The following is a 19,009-nucleotide window of genomic DNA, read 5'->3' as shown; positions in this document are numbered from 1 at the left end:
TGTCAATAGTGTCACACTGTAACTGGGACCTGATTGTGTATTCTGTATACCTATGTCATATTCACACATATATTACCTGAAGTCAAGGCAATAAATGTGCTACCTACAGCACTAAATGAAAGTAGACGTGGTGTTGTCATTACTTACATCAGAAATAGTTGCGTGTGATCTCAGCACGTCTTTGTCTGCCCTCTGCTGCTCTGGTTCTGTCTGCTGGGTGAAGGGGTGGCAAGGGATCGTCATCCTCGTCGGTGTCTGGCTCTGTGGGTTCCACTGGTATGCCTCTCATTGTTGCGATGTTGTGCAACATAGCACATGTGGCCATGATTTTGAAGGTGTTTTCGGGACTGTATTGCAGTGCGCCCCTGCTCTTGTGCAGGCATCGGAAACAACTCTTCAGCAGGCCGAAGGTCCTCTCTATCGCGCTACGTGTCCTTCTGTGTGCTACATTGTATCTCCATTCACTTGGGGTGGCAGGAATGAGATAGGTGTCAAGATGAAGGACCGCACTGCATATGCACTGTCTCCTAGAATAGCAGGAGAGTAAAATGAGTTATTGTTATCTGTGACATCACATAGATATTATGCAACATTGTTCACTGTTACATTACCAAGTAGTATCCTTCACCAAACTCCCCAGAAAGAAGTCTTGTCTGTATTCCACTGTGCCTGAAGATGTAGGAATCATGTGTGCTACCTGGGTATCTGGCCACTAGATCCGTTATTACGTTGGAGACATTGCATATGACCTGTATGTTCATGGAATGTGTACTCTTTCTGTTCCGATAAACATACTCTGTGGCAGATGGTGGACAGATTGCAGCCAATTGGTCCCAGCAATGCAGCCAATGACGTGGATTTGGGCTTCCTGGTAGAAATCACATTTTGTTTTCTGCAAATCCTGTGGGGTGTTGGGGAATTTTATGTGCAGATAGATTTTGGTTAACATGGCATTTAGGAATGCATTAAAGAAGCATGGAAGCACACTCTGAGAGACACCTCCAGCTGCTGCTATGACCCCTTTATAGCTATCTGCGGCTAAGAGGTGCAGGGAGCATAATACCTGCACATGAGTGGGTATGGCATTGATTCTGTGTGTTTCACTGCAGTAGGGGTTGTAAATCAGCTATCAAGTCAAGTATTATGGCTGAGTTTAACCTGTACTTAAAAAAAATCTCCTCCTCTGTCTGTTCAAATAGGATAATGTGTACTCTAAAAATGAGCTCCTGTCTCCTCCTTCCTCTCCTCAAACCTGCCAGGACCCCCATCCTCCTCGCCATGACGTAGAGTGCAGCCATTGATGAAAAGGGCTGATGCATTCTGGGCTTCTTTATATAGGTTGCACCTGTTTACCACCTGATTTCAATTTGTCGTAAATTGCACATACAAAAACCCATTTTGCGACTAATCACAATTTGCGAATGCTTGATACACTGAATTGCGATTTGGTATTTCCGAATTGCAGTGTGCGATTCGCATTATCTACTCGCAATTTAAAGGAATCGCAATGTTAGCAATTCCTTAAATTTGCACTGCGAATGCCTTTCATACATCGTGAGAGACGATTTGGCATTCGCAAACGGTGGATTTTACCGATTCACACCGGTTGCGAATGCAAAATCTTTTGATACATCTAGCCCTATGTCACTTATGAGTCAGAAGGTTTACTTTGTGATTCGGACCCTAATCTGCATGTGATTCCAGGGGCTTCAAATAAGTAAAAAATATAAACAATAAACTGTAAACCCACTTGTTGTCCGCAGCCTCGCTGCGCCTCCAGTCCCGGCCTCAACCCCATCCCTTGATACATAGAGCTCTGTCCCTCCCCAGCTCCATTCAGGGTATACAATAAATGTATATAAAGATCATACATCTCTTCAAAGAAAGACAGAAAGCAAAGAAACAGTGCCAGGTCGTGGCACAGCATGTCCTGTAATGTTAAAGTAAAATAAAGAGCGTGTGTTTTGTCTGCAGAAGACAAAAACAGAGGAGTGACAGATGCATTGCGTTCCTGTACTCAGGGCAGGGCGCATACTTCTCAATCAACCTGGAGGCGGAAATAAAATGCATCTATTATGTCTGTTAGGAACTAACTTTTCAAATGTGCAAGATGCACAGATAACATTGGAGACCTTGTTTGAGAGGTAGGATTAAAAGATATAGAGAGTCAAGGATTGATTAATTGGACCAGCGAACATTACTTAATTTTTTTTTTTTTTTTATGACAATGAAAACGCCACCAATTTGACCGCAATATCGTAATATCCACCAGGACCGTCCCAAGACCCGAAAGATATCCCTCTATCCATCAGCAGGATATCCCTGTATCCACCAGGACTGCCCTAGGACCTAAAAGGATATCCCTGTATCCATCATCAGCACCGTCCCAGGACCTGAAAAGATATCCCTCTATCTATCATGAGGGCAAAGCAAGAAAGAGGGAAGGAGAATATGGAAAATAAATAAGGAGAGAGAACAGGAAGGAGAGCCTGAGGAAGAAGAGTTATGGAGACAAGGAGGGAACAAGAGTGGAGGAGATCCTGGGGTAGTCAGGAAGGAGAGCCACGAGAGAGCAGAAAAGAGGGACGGTTGCTGTAGGTAAAGGAGGGAGAGACTTGAGCGAAGGAGGGAGCAAGGGAGAGAGTGAGGATCTAAGGGGGGACACATGAGCAACAAGAAGGGGAAAGAAAGGCAAGTTGAGGGGTTGTTAGGTTGATTGCTTGTGTAGTGCTTATGGTGCACAGAGGCTGCTTCAAAGCACTGAGGTGGACCAGGCGAGAGGAATGAGCATGAGAGCGAAGCAGAGAATGAGGAATTATTTTAGCAGGTTTGTTTTGGCTTTGGGTTGCGTCCAGGAGGGTCACAGCCCCCCACACACTACTGTGGAGAGTGACCGGCTTGTAGAGATTAGCTCACTTGAGCTCCCCGAAATCAGGGAGGAATGGGATGTCCTTCCAGGAAGTGTTGTACAGGCGCCCCGACCTCAAAGAGGTGCTATGGTAGAGAGGGGCCCTCACCCCTTGGGATGCACCTCTAACAACTGATGACACTTGGCTTCAAAATGAAAGATGATGGACCACTTCTGGGGCTCTGGCCAGGCACACCAGTGACAGAGCAGGAAGGCCCTCTGTACCAACACATCCTGCATAGAACCAGTAAAACCTTCTGTACATCAGGCCCTCGGTACTTTGCACCCGAAGGTGCAGAAGATCACAAGACAACTGTCAGAAAGAAAGGCAGAGCCGGAGGCGTGTGAAGCAGCTGTTGTCTGTCTGGCCCTCCTATATTGAGGCCCTGGGGGCCCTCCTGGCAGTGCAGACCTTCCTCTGGGTGAACATGCCTGCAGCATCCCAGCAGGTTCCAGGGAACTAGAGGCTGTCATCTCACATTCTGCACAGAGGGAGGTGCCGTCTGGAGAACTCCAGGTTGAGTTTGTTCCTGCAGTGGTGATGATGCAACTGGCACTAGAGGTCTAACCCAAAGAGCAACTGGGCTGAACTAGTGGAGAGTATGGGAAATTTTTTCAGAGCCTCGAGGGTTATGTACTAAGGGTTGGGACAGTACTTGTGTTCCATTGTGCAAATTTGTGCTGTGGCTTCGGGCTGTTATGATGGTAAGTAAAGTGACACAAATATTTGCATCTTGTGAAAGTGTGGCTAGCCGTTAGTAAATAACCCCTCTAATACCCGCTGCCGAGTGCCATGCCAGTTGTTAAAGGCCCTGCAGCGAGGGCCTTTAACGAGGGAGAGTGCCTTTAACAACCGGTATAGCCTCAGGCAGAAGGTCTATAAGGCTAATAGAACATTCCATTCACTCAGGGTAGAATGTTCTAAATTAAAAAAGGAGAAACAGAAAGGCAAACATAAGAATGTTCCATCTGAAGGCTTGTATCAGCCATTGTTAGCCCCGAGCCATTCCTCGCCATCAATGGCGCGCCCAACATTCCTGTGCTCTAATGTGCCTTTCACTCCAATGTAGAAACAAAACACAGATAACTAAAAGCTCAAAAGCGCACTTGCAAGATTGTTTAATAAAACAACTTGTCAGCCTTGCACAGTCAACCATCACAACTATAAAATGCACTAATGATAGCAGGGGCAGACCTGCCAACTCACACAGTGCCAAGGTTGTCACACAATATGGCTCCTTTCCACGTGGTCGACGGGTGAGAAGGATCTGGAATCCATTGGCACGCATGGATCTCAGCTCACCTTTCGAGGCTTTGACAACTGATGTCCATCAAGGGGTGTGAAAACATGCCAGGACATCCCCACCAGCCTCAGGTCCATTTTTTGTGGAGGAGGGGCTTTGGTGAAGGCACCTTTGCTACCCCTTGGGTATTTCCCGCACGTGGCCCCGCCCGCTGGAAGACTTCGCTCCCTCCTCGCGCACTGAAAGTCTTATTTAGTTGGCATGTGTGCAGATGGATTTACTAATGCATACCTCAGAAGTATTTGCCAGCTTATCTGAGGTATTTGTGCTAGCCTGGCATGTTGGCATGCACAGCCCAGGAAACATCTTGTAATTCTCAGCAAAACCGTCCCCATGAATGCCAGGGTGCTGATGGCAAGGATATGTCTCTTTCCTAGGAGCGTTAACCCTTGAAAGGTCTGAAGAGGCACCTGCTTCAAGTATATCTGGTAGAATGCTTTGTTTATTTTGGCATTTGGGACCTAAAATCCAAGACTGCAGCGCTGTGATGTCCCTGCAGGCAATAAGATGCTACCTGTAGACTGCCTGATTTGCTAAAAAACTGTACAAGTGTAAGTGGCCCAGAACCGTTCTTAGGACCGGGGTAAGGGAAATTTAAGAAGATACTTGGGAAGGGAATGCTGATAAAAAACACACACATCAACAATCAATCAATCAATATTTGTAAAGCGTGGCTACTCACCCGTGAGGGTCTCAAGGCCCTGGGGGGAGGGGAGGTGCCTCATCCGAAGAGCCACGTCTTGAGGTTCTTCCTGAAGATGGTGAGCGACGGGCTTTGTCTGAGGTGCAGGGGGAGGTTGTTCCAGTTCTTTGCTGCAGTGTAGGTGAAAGATTGTCCCCTGGCGGTGGTTTTTCAGATGAGTGGAACGGTGGCCTGGGCCATCTGGGTGGAGCAGAGGGATCTGGCGGGGGTGTGGAAGGAGACGCGGTGGTTATGGCCTTGTATGTGTGGGTGGGAAGCTTGAAGGTGATTCGCTTCTCGACCGGTAGCCAGTGGAGGGTCCTCAGGTGTTGGGAGATGTGCTATCGGCGAGGGAGTCTGGCGGCGGCGTTCTGGAAGAGTTGACGTTTTTTGATGTTCCTAGTTGAGGTGCTGGCGTAGAGGGTGTTGCCGTAGTCGAGCTTGTGACCACGCTGTGGGTGACTGTCAAGCAACAGTCTGCTGGGATCCACCTGTAGATCTACCGAAGTTTGTGAAGTGTGTGCCAGCAGAAGGAGGCAACACAGTTTACCTGGCAGGTCAAGGATAGGGAGGAGTCGAGGATGATTACTAAGTTGCGGACGTGCTCGGTCAGTGCTGGGGGGTGCTGAGGGATGTGGGCCACCAGGAGTTGTCCCCAGCTGAGGTGGCATTTCCGAAGATGATGAGCTCCGTCTTGTCAGAGTTGAGCTTGAGGCAGCTTTCTCTCATCCAGGTGGCGACGGTTTCCATTCCGGCGTGAAAGTTCCTTTTGGCCGTGTCCAGGTCTTCGGTGAGGGAAATGATGAGTTGTGTGTCATCAGCATATGACACGATGTTCATACCTTGGCTTCTGACGATCGCAGCAAGAGGGGCCATGTATACGTTGAACAATGTGGGACTCAGTGAGGATCCTTGGGGTACTCCGCAGTTGACTGCTGTGGGTCTGGAGGTGTAGGGCGGGAGTCTGATCCTCTGCCTCCTCCCAGAGAAGAAGGAGTGGATTCATTCCAGGGCTCTTCCACGGATTCCTGTCATGGAGTCTGGTGCGCAGAGTGCTGTGGGAGAGTGTGTTGAGAGCTGCTGAGAGGTTGAGGAGTATGAGTGCTGTGATGTGGCCGCAGTCTAGGAGTAATCAGATGTCATCGGTGGCTGCCAGGAGTGCTGTCTCCATGCTGTGATTACTGCGGAAGCCAGACTGAGAGCTGTCCAGGGAGTTGTTGGCCTCAATGAAATTCCGTAGTTGTGCATTAATTGCTTTCTCTACTACTGTGGCGGAGTAGCGTAGTAGTGAGAACGGGCAAAAATTCTTTAGTTCTGATGGGTCGGCCTAAGGTTTCTTCAGGAGAGGGTGTATTTTGGCATGTTTCCAGTCCTCAGGGAAGGTGCCCGTGCTGATGGAGCAGTTGATTGTGTTACGAAGCTCGGGCGATGGATGCGCTGGCTCTGATGTATATGTAATACTGACAGCGGTCCGAGGGGGCTCCGGAGTGGGTGCTGTTCATGATGTTGACTGTTTCCTCTGTGTGAGCGTGGACCAGTCGTGGATGGTCTGGGCAGGTTCTGGGGGGTGGGTCAATCACAGGTTCCGGTGCCAGGATTGTCCGGGAGGAAGCTGTCGTAGATGTTCTGGATCATGTGGTGGAAAAAGGAGGCAAGTTTGTCGAGAGGTCCTGTGAAGGGTGGATGCTGGTGGTACAACACAATAGTAAGACCACACAAAATACTTCTAAAGTTTCTACAGCCTTGGGATGGGCTGCACTCCAGCCCAACCTTGGAGTCAGTGAAACACCACACACGGCTAAACACCAATACAACTGATACTGCACTCGTATAGAGACAATGGAGGCAGGGAATTAAGATTTACCCCACAGGTACTAATGTTAAATTAATTACATTAGTTTGACATTTAAATATATATCTATATATATCTATATATATATGAATATATATATATATATATATAAATATATATAAACACATACTTTTATGTGTGTGTGTGTATATATATATATATATAGTTAGTGATTACAAATTCTGTATAATTATTGCTTGATGTTTTTATTTTTAATTGAATGACAAGCAACTTAAAAAAATAAAAATTTCACTTTTTAAACAATTTAAAAAGTAGTTAAATTAATTCAATACATAGCTTTTAACTTAGGGAGGGCAAGTTCCAGGGGGCTTCCTCAGCACAGTACACTTTGCACAGGCAGCAGACCTCTCACTGGGTCCAGAGGGAGGGGCCCCCTCAAGGTACTGTTTAGGGGGGCCCGTCAAGGTTTGTTACGCCACTGTATGTTATGTTATCTAATGTTGATCTGTATAGCGCTGAACTCACCTGGGAGGGTATCCTGGCACTGAGGGTATCCTGACATGCTTTTATAGTTTCACAGATTTTATATTCAATGTCTCCTGATCACATTAGGCTCGTGAGTGATCTGCTTTTAAAAAACATATTTTTTACATTATAAATATTTCTTTATAAACTCTTTATAAATATACTTGTTGGAATTCTATATTACTTTACTTTCCCTTGTCTCGCCCTCATTGTGTTTGTGGGGGGACTGCGAAGCCGTTTAGAAACACATATACAAAGTACCACTATAATTCTGCTCTGAAATCAGTGGAGTTGGATGACAAAATTCCTGCCTGAGTCCAGGCTGTAGTCGGAGGCGCTGTCTGCAGCTGCAGGAAGGCAGCAGCCCCACCTCTCACCTCTCCTTGCAGGGAGCGGAGAAGAGGGAGGGGTGATGGGAGGCGCTGTCTGCAGCTGCAGGAAGGCAGCAGCCCCGCCTCTCACCTCTCCTTGCAGGGAGCGGAGCAGAGGGAGGGGTGATGGGAGGCGCTGTCTGAAGCTGCAGGAAGGTAGCAGCCCCGCCTCTCCTTGCAGGGAGCGGAACAGAGGGTAGGGTTGATGGGAGGCGCTGTCTGCAGCTGCAGGAAGGCAGCAGCCCCGCCTCTCGCCCCTCCTTGCAGGGAGCGAAGCAGAGGAAAGGGTGATGGGAGGCACTGTCTGCAGCTGCAAGAAGGCAGTAGCCCCGCCTCTCGCCTCTCCTTGCAGGGAGTGGAGTGGAGCAGACGGTGATGCCCTTGCAGTCCTTATTTGGTCTTTAATGTTAATAGATAAGGGGATGCGTGTAGGCCGATTAACCTTTTGACCACGCTTGGAGTGATTCCAACATAACACTTTAGTTCACCGCAAATACAACATCACAATTCAGTAAACATCAGGCAATTGCCTCTCTCCAGACTCAATAATTTTCACACACCTTGACCTATTAAGTCATGAATAACCACACCTTAAGTAAAAGTTAATAAGTTTAGTTCCCTATATTAACAATGCTAATATCATGTAAATTAATCTCAAAACCAAATGGTATGCATACACAAACAACAGCGGTAGACCAAATCTTTTAAGGAATCTCAATCTAGCTAGTGCATGTATAATCAAACATTCTAGAATCACAGTACAGATCAATAGCAAGAAAAGCTGCACATTAGAAATAACATACATCGGTTCAGCAAATGAACTACATGCATCCTTTGAGTAATGATTTGTCAGCCTTTTATGTGTCTCCCTACCGACCCCTCAGATCAGAATAGCATGTTTGGGCTTCAATTTGGAAAACATCTAGCTATGCCTCTATCAAAACAGTGGTTGATACCTAGAAACAAACGACAACTTACGACAAGTACATAGCATTTTGTTATACCGCTCCTCGTATAAATCAGCAAGCTGCGATTATCTTCGTCAGTTGGACATCAGTTCGGTCAGCATCCACAATAGGCCATGAAAGGGAATGGTCCAGAAAAGGGTGCTTTAAGCTATCTGAACCATCAGAAAGCAATATCTAATGTATCAGCATTCAGTATCAGAAGTGTAAGCAATAAAGTTAAGGATCGAATCCTCTGAGGAGGAAATCGAAATAGGAATGAGCTCTCCTTGCTCTGTGCAGTTGGTCAAAGAATTGTACGTTTGCAATTAGTCCAATAAGGATTCATTTCTAAATCTAAAATATATCTAAACTATCTTTCACATGTCAATGATTGGCTCCTCTTCTCCTGTTCCCATCGTCAGACTCGTCAGGTAACATTTTTATATCCATCCGTACTCCAGTCAGTGCATCTATTGTTAGCTCCTGGGAACATTGCTGTCTCACACATCAAGTTATACAGTGTAACAACTACTATTGTAAGATTTTCTAGCAAGCAGTTCTCATGAGAAAGATGAAGACATCTGCTAACGTTTGGTCAACTCGGAGAAAACAATACATGAATTGATTTTCTCTAGACATACATTCCCACCCTTGTATTAAACAGTGCACTTAATATGAGGCTGTGCAAGACGAGACCCAAACCTTAAGGCCTATAATTAATAAAGCAAATACATAGCATCAAATCATCAATATGACACACTGCAACATTTTCTTAATGCAAGTATCTTCAATTAATATTAATAAGCAATTTATAAAAACACTTCATGATAAATGACCGCCACTAAAGTGGGCACATTTCCCAAGTCGCACATTATTTTCTATGTTAACTAAATTTTATGCAAATTCAGAACTCGTAATACATAAAAGTAATTAGTAATAAATTCACCGTTCATACCTTCTGATCGAGTTCACGTTATATAAAAACTGCAAAAGTAAAAAATCTTTTTTCTCCACAGCTTACTAAGGGAGGCTGTATTTCCATCAGCAGAATAACTGCATCCTTTGCTACAGAAGAATGTACTATATGACTCGCACTAGTTGAGGCACTAAGAAAGAGCAGCGCCTGAAACTCTTCCGGTCTGTGGCCAGATTTGTTTACTTTTGTGGTGCTATGTGATGTATAACACAACAGTCTCATATTGTCAGCCACTATCTGAGGTTAAGTCATCCTGAACCCTTCACCTTCTGGATTGGTGCAGATCAGAAAATGTCAGGTACGTAATTATGATGTGGGGCACAATTGTACTGTAAACAAGATGGCTTCTATCTGCTTTGCAGTTCTGAGATGGGTTAAAAAGATTACTGGCATGTTACCACTTTCTGCTCAGAAAATGGTGATCCAAGCTCTGATTCTATCTAGAGTTGATGACGGTAATATCCTATACCTGGCAGTGGAGAAGGCTGTTAATCCGGCACCACAAATAGTACAGAACACGACAGCCAGGTTACTTTTTTAGTTACCAAAACATGTGTCAGTATTGCATCTGTTCCGGGAACTTAGGGAGGAAGTAAATGGCATTGATCGCACATCCAGCACGGTGTCCACAGTGGTGAAATTTATTAAATGTGAGAAATGGTTGGTGCATGTGGCCTGGTGCCCTACTACCCAAAAGGCACGATATAGTGTATCAAGTACACAACATAACATGAACAAGAAGAACCACAGCACTCATAGAGCATATTGCTTAGTTAGAAATAAATATGAATCATTGCACGTCGAAGATCCAAAGGAAAGTAATTCAGAGTCCTTCTTAAGTTCCAGTAGATCTTTTAATCGGACTGTTATTCATCTATCCACAGTAAAAATTCAAATGGGTACAGCCAGTAAGATCCAAATAGGTACAGCCAACACGTGTTTCGTCACACCTGTGACTTTATCAAGGCTGAAAATACATACAGTAATGGCTTTTGTGAGATGTACAAGTAAACTGGAACATAGGCATTAAAGAGAACATCAAAGTGTGAGTGTGCAAAAAGACACGGCAAGATTCACACGTGTGCAAACGTGAAAAAAAGTACCAAAATTACTAATTGGATCAAAGAACAAAGCCTGTTGCAATGTAAAATAGGACGTGGAGACCAAAGTGAACCCTAAACGTAATATAAAAGTGTCGGCACCGCTAACATGCGAGAAATAATTAGGTCCTAGTGGAACATAGAGCCATGATGTTAAAAACAGATGGTTGGAAGGCAGGCTACTTTATAATAGTAAAATAAGTGTAGGGAGAAGGAGGAAATGCCTACCCATAGAAGCTGTAAGTAAAGCGGTAAATCCCAGGTCTACGTGTAAACGTATCTGGGGAAGGCTGAGAGAGAAAATAACAAGAGTTATGGTCGGTGAAGCTGGAAAAGGTAAAAAAGGAAAAAACAGGGGGGAATGTAATAGAGTATGTGCAAGAAAGAGCAGCGAAGGGAAAAGGGGGGGAGTGAGATGGGTAAAGCAGGAAGGGAAATACCTGTAATGAATGATGTCAGTGAATATGTAACCCTGGTGGTGTACACAGGCCGTAATCTGTGCAAGCACCCCAGGTTTACGAAGAGGCGCGGACCCTGGTAAGTCCTAAGGAAAGTAAAGGTATGAATGTAGAAGCAGTGATGCCACAAACGGTAACTTAGTGTGAGTGGTTAAAAAGCGTCAGTGAAACCGTCCCGAATACTAGTGGGAATGAGTGTAGCGAAGCGATGTGAAACTCATGTGGTGTGTGACGGTGAAACCTGGTATAAGGCAAGTGAAGGACAGGAAAGTGATGCCTAAGCGCGTAGTTAAGGGTAAAACACGTGCGTGATTCAAAACGGATTCCTGCAGATATAGCGTAAGCAAAATAGAAACAGGGATACAGGTGAAAAGTGATGTGGCGCGATGAAAATCATGAGGTATAATGGTAAAACGGGCATTTAGCAAGTGAAGGACAGGTAAAGGGAAGCCCATGCGTGTAGACATAAGTAAAGCGTGCATGTGATAGAAATGGATTCCTGCAAATATAACGTGGGTATACACAAAGTCAAAGTGGCGATAATTCATGCAACCTGGCCATGCGGCTGGGAGTAGTAACAGTATACGGTGTGAAGGAGGAGGCCAACCGAGGCTTGGGGGCAAAACTGTCAACGCGCTAGGGAATAGTAGCATATTGGTGTTGCTGGTAATGAAACCGAGGCTGGGAAGCAACCGTCATAGCGCTAGCGAAAAACATGTCAGCATTGCCGGCGTTTACCCCACACAAGAAATAGTTGGGGTGGGGGATAAAGGGGTAGCAATTAACGTTATACGGATAAAAGTAAAGAGGAGTGCGGTCCAAACATGTAGAGGAGCAAAGGTCTCACCTGCCAAGGGTGGGGAGTAGTAGTAATTCCATCCGTTCAGTGTAGCATCGGTCCGAGCGTAACACGACCGAAGTTAAATGGAGAAGGATAAGCTCGTAATAAGAGTGGGAGGGGCGCACCTGTAGTTTGGTCAATGGGCTTGCCCGGGAACCCTGACATGTCAAATGTGGAAACAGACGGCAGCCATGTTGGGGGAACGTGGGTATGAATAGTAGAGACCCATGAAGAGAATTGAAACCACCTTTAAGTCAAAAATGTCACTGTGTAAGATCAAAGGGGAAAGAAAAGAGTGTGGAAAAAAAGAAAAGCCAACCTTTCTACTATGTGATATATAACACCCGGAGTTGTGTTTGATAAACTATAAACACGGCCCAATAAAGCGTATAGTGAGTTAAATCAGATGTAGTCATTGATCCACATGTTTTGATCATACAAAGAAATATGGAGATAAAAGTCGTGGGTCCAGAGTGGTCATAAGGTCCATAGAAGAACCAAGTACTACAAACAATAATAATAGGAAGGCAACATATTGTCCAAAGTATGGTAAAACATATATGTAAGTTGAACATGGAAATATGGAAGGTAAAACTTAAGAAACAGCAAACGAGGATGGTGGATCATAACCCATAATTACAGTAACAAAATATAGACAAAATATGTCTGGAGTATAGTACACACAAATCACTGAAGCAATCGTACAAAGAGTGGAGAGTGGCAGTCGAAAAACAGCAGCAACTATATAAACTTGATATGACATATGTACAACAAAGAGAACACCGCAACTCGTCAAAATTCGGACAATGTACAGTGGATGGTGGATTGATTCAGGTAAGGAACACATGTAGTTCATTGTCCGTATTGAGACCCTTCTCAACAGCCCGTAGCTGAAGAATCCATCTGGCCTCACATTTGCGAAGTTCCTTAGTCCTGTTCCCCCCTCTAGGAGATGGGGGTGATGTGTTTGAGGCCGAAAAATCTAATCCTAGGGATATCTGATTCCCCTTGTACAGAGGCAAAATGTGTAGCCAGCAGACAGTTAGGTGTGAGGTTCCTAACGGCCCTGATGTGCTCCTGTATACGTTCCTTCGAGGGGCGTATGGTGCTGCCAACGCATTTAAGACCACATACACATATGATCACATAAACAGTGTACCTTGTGTTACAATTGATAAATTCCTTCACAAAAAATGTAGTTGGAGTGTTAAAAAAAAGGATGTAGTCTTGTTCAGTGCGAATTGGCAGGAGATGCAACCACCACATTTAAAAAAAACAGCCGGTTTGTTAGGTAACCACATTGATGAAGAGGAGGGGGGGAGGTGCTAGGAAGCTAGGACAAAGAATGTTCCTAAGTGTGCGCTCCCTACTATGTGTGATGGATGGTGATTGTCCAATAAGAATCCCCAGTTTGGAGTTCATAAGTAGTAGGTGCCAATGTTTTGTGAGTATTCGGAATTCCGCCCCACTGGCCGGACTGTATTTAGTAATGAAGGATACCCTCTCTCTCGGGGTCCTGGTAGGTTTTTTGCGGCCCCTGATAAGTAAAGTGTCCCGTTGTTTAGAACGTATACGATTCAGTGCTGAGTCAATGGTAGTTTGGAGGTAACCTCGATTAGCAAATCGTTTGGTCAGTAGGTTCAACTCTTGGTTGAAAATGTCATCGTCACTGCAGTTACGTCTAGTCCTGATCATTTCTCCGTAGGGAATAGCCCTAATTTGAGAGTTGGAGTTGTGCACTGTGGGCATGTAAGATGGAATTGCATGCGGTCGGTTTCCTATAAATCCGGGATGAGATCTTATTACCTGAAATGTATAGGAGCAAATCCAGGAATTCAATGTGATCTTTATCTACCTTCGAAGTAAAGGTAAGATTGTAGTCATTAGTGTTCAAGTGTTTGAAAAGTTCGTCTGGATCCTGTCTGTTGCTGGTCCAGATGGCCAGGATGTCGTTGATGTATCTACCCCAGAATAAAATGTGTTGTGTAATGTAGTTAGGGCAATTGAGCCAAAGATGGTATTTTTCAAACTGTCCCATGTAGAGGTTGGCATATGAGGGTGAAAATTTAGAACCCATTGCCACCCCCTGGGATTGCCTGTACCAAACTCCTTCATGCAAAAAAACATTGTTAACCAAGACTAGTTTAGTCAGGTCTATTAGCATTTTCGTATGTTTATATAGGGTGGCAACCGTACACGAGAGGGCTAGAGTCAAGTATTCCAAACCCCGTTCAAGAGGAATAGTAGTATAGAGGGAATTGACATCCAGGGTAACAAAAGAACAGTCCTCTGTCCATTCTATGTCCTGTAACTGACATAATAGATCCCTGGTATCCCTGAAAAAAGAGGGAAGATTGTGAACGAGGGGTTGCAGAAAGTGGTCAATGTATTCCGAGATGTGCTCAGTGGGTGACTCGATGCCTGATATGATAGGTCTACCAGGGGGGAACATACCTGGTTTGTGTGCTTTCGGCAGTATGTAGATACAGGGTGCCCTAGGTGTTACGTTGTTCATATATTTAAATTAAAGGTCCGAGGTGAGGCATAGATCCTTCCACCTGGAAAGTATGTCATGGATGTCTTTGGTTATACTGGTCAGAGGATTGTTTGTAAGGCGTACGTAAGCTTGTGTGTCGCCCAGCTGTCTATTGAGCTCTGATGTATAGTCAGTTCTGTCCATAACCACTATGTTCCCCCCCTTGTCGGCTTCTCTTATAACCAGATCATAGCGATTGGAAAGTTGGTTGAGTGCCCCACGTTCGGAGGTGGTCATGTTTTGTCTACAACTGATGCCTTTGGCTCTGCACTTGTCCTCCAGGCCAAAAAGGTCCATACTGACTGCCCTGTAAAAGGTGTCAATGTTGTTATCTGGTGGAAGACTGGGCATGAATGTGGATGTTGGTTTAAGTCCACAGTCCAAGTTCCAGTTGGACTGTATGTTAAGGTGTTCTAAAAGTGGCTCGAGGTTGGGGGTGGAAGGAGTGGAAGATTCAAGATCCAGGATGGTTTGGATATCCTGGACATCCCTAATGGTTCTGTTACAGTAGGGAATGGGAGTGATGGTACTTTTATCAAATGTAGGTCTATCTAAAAATAATTTTTAAAGTTTTAATCGACGAATGTACTTAAAAATGTCAATGTGAATGTTGTTAAAATCAGGTTTGAAAACAGTACAAAACCCCAAACCCCTTCTCAAAATGTTTATTTCATCATTAGACAAATTTATAACTTGTATGTTGTCATTAACCATGGTGTTATTACAAAGAGTAGTATCAGTCATCAGGGCCTTTGATTCTTGGCCAAGGAACGTGTCGTCACACCCTCTCTTTTGTCCATGTCTATGTTTCCCCCCCCCCCTCCTTGGGGTAGGGGTTGCCTTGTAGGGGTTCGCCTTGTCGAAATTTTGTCGAGTGCCTTTTCGGTAACGTGCCAGTTCCTCTAAAAAAGGGGATGGGTTTGAGCTCATGTTGGTATGTGTGTTCCCTGAGGTCCCTTCTATTGGTGAGCTTCACTTTACCTGTCCTCCACTCGCTAAACACCTGTTTTGCCATTATACCTCATGATTTTCATCGCTCCAAATCAATTTTTCACCCGTATCCCCGTTTCTATTTTGCTTACGTTATCGGTTTTTAATCACAAGCGCGTTTTACCCTTAACTATGCGCTTAGGCATCACTTTCCTGTCCTTCACTAGCCTTCTACCCGGTTTCACCATCACACACCACATGAGTTTCACATCGCTTCGCTACACTCATTCCCACTATTATTTGGGACGGTTTCACTGACGCTTTTTAACCACTCACACTAAGTTACCGTTTGTGGCATCACTGCTTCTACATTCATACCTTTACTTTCCTTAGGACTTACCAGGGTCCGCGCCTCTTCGTAAGCCTGGGGTGCTTGCACTGATTACGGCCTGTGTACACCGCCAGGGTTACATATTCACTGACATCATTCATTACAGGTATTTCCCTTCCTGCTTTACCCATCTCACTCCCCCCCTTTTCCCTTCCCTACTCCTTCTTACACGTACTCTATTACATTCCCCCCCCTGTATTTTCCTTTTTTACCTTTTCCACCTTCACCGACCATAACTCTTGTTATTTTCTCTCTCAGCCTTCCCCAGATACGTTTACACGTACACCTGGGAGTTACCGCTTTACTTACAGCTTCTATGGGTAGGCATTTCCTTCTTCTCCCTACACTTATTTTACTATTATAAAGTAGCCTGCTTTCCAACCATCTGTTTTTAACATCATGGCTCTATGTTCCACTAGGACCTAAATATTTCTCGCATGTTAGCGGTGCCAACACTTTTATATTACGTTTAGGGTTCACTTTGGTCTCCACGTGCTATTTTACATTGCAACAGGCTTTGTTCTTTGATCCAATTTGTACTATTTGTACTTTTTGTCACGTTTGCACACGTGTGAATCTTGCTGTGTTTTTTTGCACACTCACACTTTGATGTTGTTCTCTTTAATGCCTATGTTCCAGTTTACTTGTACATCTCACAAAAGCCATTACTGTATGTATTTTCAGCCTTGAAAAAGTCATAGGTCTGACGAAACACGTGTTGGCTGTACCTATTTGGATCTTACTGGCTGTACCCATTTGAATTTTTACTGTGGATAGATGAATAACAGTCCGATTAAAAGATCTACTGGAACTTAAGAAGGACTCTGAATTACTTTCCTTTGGATCTTCGACGTGCAATGATTCATATTTATTTGTAACTAAGCAATACGCTCTATGAGTACGGTGGTTCTTCTTGTTCATGTTCCGGCAACTTCACTGGCTGCCCGTAGAGAAGTGCATACAGTTTAAAGCTCTTTGCTATATGTACATGGCTCGATCAGGCTCTACACTGCCATACTTACAAGATTTGGTGACTTCGGACTAGCCCACCCACTCACTTCGATCACCTTTGCAATCCCTCCGCAAACTGCCAAGAACTCACCGAGCATGCATTGGGGGGGGGAGGGGCATTTGGTTGCTTACTTAGGTCCCAAGTTGTGGCATGATCTGCCAGAGACCCTGCAGAATTGTCCACCTTTGATGGCATTTTGCAAGGGTTTAAAGACCTGTCACGACTTACGTGCTGCTTTACCCTGGAAGCCACAGAGCGAGTGGCATGGATCCTGTTCTTGAATGTTCGGCCTTGGCCCAAGTAGGGGCGACTCTTTCTGGTAGCCACAGTGCTGCAGGCAATGGGTACGCCAAGAGCAGGCCGTGTACCATGGAAGTAGCGCCAGAGGGAAAAAAAAACAGAAAAGGGGAAAAAACCTCCACAAGGATATGTTCCTAAAACAGGAACAAAAAGGAAGAGATATCACCAAGAGCAAATACAGGAAAAAGTATTCCGAACTGTCGAGAACCAGCACAGGAATACGAGGAAGCAGGACCGAAGACACCATCCAAACAGAAAGTGTTGCAGCGCAAGGAGAGAAAGAATCACAGCCCTTAAATACCAACAAACAGGAAACGACCAACAGGAAGTAAAAGGACACCATCTTAGATAGGGAAAAGTACACATAACAGAATGGACTAGGAACCATAGAGAATAGGGAACAAGGAATGCTGGGAAGAGAAAGGTAACATGGGAAGGGGGAAAAAACATAAAGGAAGATACAACCAGATGTCCCAGAAAGAAGAAAAGAAAAAAGAGAAGAAAAGAACAGGTGAGTGGGGGGCAGAAATGCCTGAAATCACGGTGCACAGAAAAAGAGCGATGCCCCATGCCCAATTTGGGGCCTCGGAAAGCACACACCAGACTGGGGGCGCGCCGCATCTGGGAAACGCGTGTTGCGGCCCGAGCCGAATGTTCGGCTCAGCGGCGCGACAAGACCTGGCTTTTGTAGTGGGTTTAGAGCTGGGGTGCTTTTACCTTACAGGACCCAGCGGGTAGCTGTGCACTTTATAAGATACAAATAATAATAACTACTGCGTCTACTTGGCCTGTTCTTATGATATCACATTGACATTCATAATTACTAATGCAAGGTAGGATAAGGCATAATTGCAAAACACCCTGTACTTGGTGTAGAGTTGTACTTTAATAAACCACTGTCTATTCTATTGTTATACTGCCTTCTAGACATTGTTTTTATTATAATTTTCATCAGGCAACACAAATACAAAAGTCGAGAACTTTACTTGATCCAGGCTCATTTGCAGTTCCTCTTTTTCCGCTCCAAAAATCACACATATGCACCACAGGGATGGCTTACAACTCATTTAATGATTTCTAAAGGTGTGTGGGAAACTCAATCTGACTTCTGCCCATAAATAAACCATTCAGGTAGCCTGCCTCAGAGCTCATGGTGAGAGATTCCCTCATTTCTAATTAAACAACTTTTCAAAGACTTTAGTGAATGGTATTTGGAAATGTGTTCCTGTCATTCCGGAAAAGGTTCAGTATCTCTCCTATCGCCTTTCTGAGCTTTTAGGGGTGCATCTAAAGCCTCTTGGACACAATACTTCCACACTTCAGTCCTCTGAATAAGAAACAATCATGAAACACTGGAAAGGATTCTGTCAGCTCAAAGCTGCTTTACTACAGGACACTGACAGTTCACATGAGCTCTATTTACTCCAGGGTCCACCTCCAAATCAATGGTGATTTGACTGAGCTGGTCACTAAAACACGGTTTGTGGTTAACTCCATCTAAGGTCTCCTCTGGGGTAAGCCTCAAAAAGGCCTCAGGGAACTGTGAATTTATGAGCGACGCTCGGGGTACGGTTATGAAGGAGTTTTCAGGGTCACGTGCAGGGTCGGACTGGCCTATAGGGCAATCAGACAGTGCCCAATGGCCTGACCTGACAGATCCATGTGTGAGCGATTTTTAGGTTTTGCTAGCGACAGCACTCGCACTGCATGCACTTTCACTTGCAATAGATATTGTATAGAATAAGGGACCTGCCCTTTGCTTACCATTAGTTGGTTTCATTGTCATTCTTATTTGGTGCCTTCTAATTGGTGAGCGTGTGCTGGCTTCACTTCCTCTTCTTTCGGCTGGAAGTTGGGGCAAGTACTGTTTGCTTCAGCTTGACTACTGTCCTTCACTGATAGGGCTGCGATTGAA

General features: G+C 44.8%; 1 long non-coding RNA gene across 1 annotated transcript in view; it reads right to left on the bottom strand.

The window, feature by feature from the left end:
* The window catches only part of LOC138282924 (uncharacterized), a 47,574-nt gene extending 35,560 nt beyond the window's left edge, over window positions 1-12,014 (bottom strand). The window contains exons 1-2 of the long non-coding RNA XR_011201024.1: window positions 11,932-12,014; window positions 148-527 (exon numbers count right to left, since the gene is read on the bottom strand). This is a non-coding gene — a long non-coding RNA (uncharacterized lncRNA). The remainder of the gene's footprint in view (window positions 1-147; window positions 528-11,931) is intronic.
* Between the last annotated feature and the right edge of the window lie 6,995 nt (window positions 12,015-19,009).

Source organism: Pleurodeles waltl, chromosome 2_2, assembly GCF_031143425.1.
Source record: "Pleurodeles waltl isolate 20211129_DDA chromosome 2_2, aPleWal1.hap1.20221129, whole genome shotgun sequence".
Lineage (NCBI taxonomy): Eukaryota > Metazoa > Chordata > Amphibia > Caudata > Salamandridae > Pleurodeles > Pleurodeles waltl.
This window is presented reverse-complemented; position numbering and strand designations above follow the sequence as displayed.